A 5190-nucleotide genomic window follows, 5' to 3' on the forward strand; every position below is an offset into this window, starting at 1 on the left:
TTTTAAAATAATTAAAAGGTAATTTAATTATTAAATGCATAGTTTACTCTAAAATTTAATAAGAAATCTAGACAACCTGTTGTTTTATCCAGTGCTCTGCTATATATGCAGCAAAAGCTTGGACCAAAATCAACCCAAACTTTCTTCATTCGTTAAGAATTCACTTCCTTTGATCTTCTGTTTCAAACAAAGAATCATACCTTTCTTCCGACTTGGAATCTTTTTTGGGTTCTTTTTTGTTTTCAAGGTTTCTCTGTGTTTCATTTTGCATTTTGATTTTGTATTTTCTCGAAGAAAAAGGGACAGTTTTTGAAGTCCTGGGAAGAAATGCAAGAAATCAACCATTCACTTGAATTCAGCAAAGGCGTCGATCTCGGGTCTTCGTTATCGGAGATCATATTATCAGGCGGCTCGAATACTTTAGATTCCGTCTTCTCCCATTGCCCGCCACCATCAACCGCCGTTAACGAGCCATTAGGCTCATCAGTCTATCTCCGGCAACGAGATCTCCTACAAAAATTCTGCCAACAAAACAGAGGAAGCCCTTCGATTCCACGAAAATCTCCAAAGTGTATTCTTCAAAACTACAAAAATCTTCCATTGACAATCAATTACTGGAGCGTACCTCAAAAGAAGAAGCTATACAGAGGGGTGAGGCAAAGGCAATGGGGAAAATGGGTGGCCGAAATCAGATTGCCGTTGAACAGAGTACGTGTCTGGTTAGGCACTTACGACACCGCCGAAGCCGCCGCTTATGCTTACGACCGCGCCGCGTATATGCTCTGAGGTGAATTCGCGAGGCTGAATTTCCCCACCGTGAAGGGCGTGACGGAGTTGGGATTTGCAGATTGTGCTAAGCTGAATGCTCTGAAGAGCACGGTGGACGCTAAGATTCAAGCCATTTGTCAAAAGGTGAAAAGAGAGAAGAAAGCTAAGAAGAAGAGAGCTGGAAAACAAGCGAAAGTATCGGAGCCATGCTCGTCGTGTTCTCCGTCGTCGCCTTTGGTTTTCAGCGACGGATTAAGCAACGACTTGGCGAGGTTTCCGTCGCCGAATGTGTCGGAAGATGGTTTTTGGAGATGTGAGAATTCACCGTCCTCCGTTTTGAATGATTATCCGACGGTAAATACAGAGGAGCCGATGTTTGAAGATTGTTCGCTTGCTAGAATGCCGCCTTTTGATGCTGAATTGTTGTGGGAGATTCTTGCTAATTAAAGATAATAGTTTTTTTTGGAGAAAAAAAATGAAAACTTCTAGCGGAAAGCTGTGAGTGGAAGCATTTTTGTTGGGGGGTTCTTATTTCTTAACAATGGTGTCCTATTGTTTTATTGATGTTTTCTGGGTTAGAATTTTACATTTTAATGATGTTTTTTTTTCATGAAAGACATTAGTAGGCTTTTAGTTGCTAGTTAAGAATGTTTTTTCCCCTTCAATTCAATGCTGAGAAAAGCTTTGGGGCTTCTCCTGCTCATCTTCTTCATCGTTTGCCTTAACCCGTATCTTCTCCACTTGCTCTAGCAGCATAGATTCTTGTTCCTTCAGATCTTTCAGTTGCTCGATCAAGTCGGTCACTTCATTCGTTAGTTGCTTATTTTCGCTCCTCGTCTCTTCAATCCAATGTTTTGCGACCGTGATCTCTTTCGATGTTTCTTCAATGCAATGCGTGTAGTTTCTACATCCCTCTTTGAATTTCTGTATGACTGCTTCAAATCCAATCAAGGTGCTATTTACATTCTCGGAGATATCATTGATCATCCTGCAATATGCTTCATTATTCGCAGCGATTATTTGAGACAATGTCAAGATCTTTTCTTCGAGTTGTCTTTGTTCTTCCAAGTACTTAGCTTCTTTTCTTCGAGTTGTATTTGTTCTTCCAAGTACTTAGTTTCAGCTTTTCTGTAGCTCTCCTCGTTCTCGGTTAGTAGCTGTTATGTGATTAGAAGTTTTTGGTTTGACAACCGGAGCTTAACTTCGATATTGCGGACTTTCTCAACCAAACTACTGATCTCATCTCCGTTCATTTCTATATCTCTTTTCAAGTCTTCAATGGTTTGCTCCAACTCAGCAACTATTTCATCCTTAGATTGAATGTTCGTATTGTGCTCTCCTGCCATTTCTTGCATCTTCCTTTCTGTGATTTCAATAGTTGCCTTGCACTCCTGAAATGAAGTTTCGAGTTGCTTGTATTGCATCTTCTTGTTCTTTTAGCATTCTCTGATGATTTGTAATCTGATTTAGGTCGTTTTTTCTCGTCTTCCTTTGTTTGCAGATCTCGTTGTAGGTCCTCAACCATTTGCTTCAGGTTGAGTCGACGTTTGAACAGAATTCTTCAGACATTTCTTCCAGTTTCCTTTCTGCAACTTCGAGATTAGTCTTGCACTGTTGGTATAAACTATCAACCTCTTCGTACACCTCGGCCAACTTCTTATATGCCTCACCCTGCTCTTCTAGCATTCTTTGTTGATTGCTAATTTGACTTTTCAGTTCAGATTTTTTCATTCTCGAAGGTGCTAAATCTTTCTAATGATTCTTGTTTCTCTCTCTCAAGCTGCAACTCCAATTCATTTCTCCTGGCTTGTAACGAATCCAACTCCTGCTGCAAATTGTGGAGCTGCGTCACTAGGGCTGTTAATTGGGAGGAAGTTTCATTTTCCAAGCTTGCATGCTTTTCCCCAAGGGCATTGAACTCAAGCCCTCTTTCTACCAATGTTTTCTCTAAGTCAAAGATTTGCCCTTCAAAGCCCATCTTTTCCTCCCTCAACTGACCGGTCTCATCGATTTTAGTTCTCAAGTCTTTTTCCAATTCACCTTTCTGATTCTTTAGAGAATTGACCTCAGATTCGAGTTCCTTCGTTTGTGCCAGCAAGCCCTCTTTCTCCAGAAGAACCCTTTTTTGATCCTCACTCTTGTTTATTATCTCTTTTTTTTTGCCTTATCTATCTCAATCACATGATCTGAATAGCCAGGGTTTTACCCTCAAGCTGAACTTCAAGTTCTGCTTTCTGGCTATGCAGGGACTCCAGCTCCTGCTGCAATGTCCTAATCTGATCTATCAAGCTCTTGATTTGAGTCGACTCTTCATCTCCTTTTACAACGATATGTTCTTCCAACTGAGCTTTTTGGTTATGCAGTGGCCCCATGTCTACTAGCAGATTGTTAATCTGCATTGTCAAATTCTCCACTCTCGATAATGATTCTTTCTCGTTGTCCTCGAAGTTCTTTGTGAGAGTCAAAAGTTCATATTCTCTCGTTTTTAATATCATCTCGAGTTGTGAAATCTGGGATTGAAGTCCCGTATTTTCCTCCCTCAACTGGTCATTCTCTTCAATCTGTTCTTTTTAGAGAATTTAGCTTAAATTCCAGCTCCTTTATTTGCACCAGCAAACCCTCTTTCTCCTGCAGAACTCTTTGTTGATCCTCGATCTTGCTTACAATCTCTTCTTTTTCCTTTTCTATCTCAATCACATAATCTGAAATAGCTTGATTTTTTCTCTCAAGCTGCACTTCCAAATCTGCTTTCTGGTTATTCAGGGACTCCAACTCCTGCTGCAAATTATTTATCTGATCCTTCAGGTTCTTGACTTGATGCTTCATCACCTTTCAGTAGTTCACTACAATATGTTCTTCCAACTGAGCTTTCTGGGTGCGTAATGACTCCATGTCTGCTACCATATTGTTGATCTCCAATACCAAATTTTCCACTCTAGACAATGATTCTCTCTTTATCCTCAAACTTCTTTGTTAGTGTCAAAAGTTGTTCTTGCCTCGTTTTCGATATCATCTCTAGTTCTGGGATTGTAGTCCTGTATTTTCCTCCCACAACTGACCATTCTCTTCGATTTTACTTCTTAAGTCATCTTCCAATTCACTTTTCTGATTCCTTAGAGAATTGACCACAAGTTCTAGTTCCTTTGTTTGTGCCAGCAATCCCTCATTCTCCTGAAGAACTCTTTGTTGATCCCCAGTCTTGCTTACTATCTCTTCTTTTACCTTTTCTATCTCAATCAAATGATCTGAAATAGCTTGAGTTTTACTCTGGAGCTGAACTTCGAGCTCTGCTTTCTAGCTATGCAGGGACTCCAGCTCTTGATGCAAGGCATTTATTTGATCCATCAAGTTCTTGAGTTAATGCTTCATCACCTTTCACTGCAATTTGTTCTTCCAACTCAGCTTTCTCGGTATGTAATAACTCCATGCCTGCTACCAGATTGTTGATCTGAACTGTCAAATTTTCAACTCTAGACAACGATTCTTTCTCATTATTCTCAAATTTCTTTGTGAGAGTCAAAAGTTCCTCTTATCTTGTCTTTAATATCATCTCAAGTTGTGAAATTTGGGATTGCAGTCCCATATTTACCTCTCCCAGCTGTTTTGCATCACTTGTTTTGTTCCCTATCTGAAGCTCCATATCTCTGTTTGTTGTTCGCAATTGTTCCAACTCGAGTTCCAAGCCTGTCACTTGTGCCTGTGAGTCTTTTATCTTAGCAGATGATTGATTCCCATGCACCTCGTGCACCTCTTTGAGCGTCACAAATTCCTTTTCTTTTTCACCCAGTTCCACCTTTGATTGACTAATTTCAGCCATGAGTTGATGTATTGTGCCCTGTGCGAGCTGAATCTCATTTGAAACGTCAGAAAGCTTGGAGTTCAGTGATTTATTCTTTTCCAACGTGGCATTAAGACTCTAGCTCACTTCCGAAACTCACTGTTCTGAAGATTCCAGCTGTTGCTGCATACTGGAAACTTCCCCTCTTATACTGTCTAGCTCAGCTGTTGCTGCATACTGCAATTTCCAGATTCGCATTCTCAAGTTCTTTTTTAACGCCTTCTGCTATTGCCTGAAGTTCTCTTTCCAAGTGTCCATTTTTACTGCCCCCATTTTTCGTAGAACTATCGGAGTCTGAATCCGAGCTTGACGAAGAGGATTCATCTTTATCTCGTTTCCCATGAGCTCTTTTCCTCAGCTCCCCTGTGAGATGATCATAGAGTGCATAGAGGCTCTCGTAGTGTTTGTGGAAATCCTCAATTAACTGAACAAGTGGTTCCTTCTTGGAGTTGGCTATTAGAACTCCGTCACTGTCTTCATCTTCTTCTTCTTCTTTAATGAGCTTCTAAATCGTTGCCACTTTTTCTTCAATTTCTGCAGCAAAGTAAATCGTATGTTGAAAACCATGTTAAGCTGCTTCTGGC

The 5190-nt window shown here is 40.4% G+C and overlaps 1 long non-coding RNA gene and 1 pseudogene across 1 annotated transcript; both read left to right on the forward strand.

Moving 5' to 3' along the window:
* The first annotated feature begins 300 nt into the window (after positions 1–300).
* LOC120135093 lies at positions 301–1244 on the forward strand (annotated as a pseudogene).
* Positions 1245–2522: 1278 nt separating this feature from the next.
* Positions 2523–4677, forward strand: LOC120135197. The gene is made up of 2 exons (XR_005517230.1): positions 2523–3036; positions 4097–4677. It is a non-coding gene; the product is annotated as an uncharacterized LOC120135197 (long non-coding RNA).
* Positions 4678–5190: the final 513 nt, after the last annotated feature.

This window comes from Hibiscus syriacus, unplaced genomic scaffold, assembly GCF_006381635.1.
Source record: "Hibiscus syriacus cultivar Baekdansim isolate YM2019G1 unplaced genomic scaffold, ASM638163v2 tig00110602_pilon, whole genome shotgun sequence".
Taxonomy (NCBI): domain Eukaryota; kingdom Viridiplantae; phylum Streptophyta; class Magnoliopsida; order Malvales; family Malvaceae; genus Hibiscus; species Hibiscus syriacus.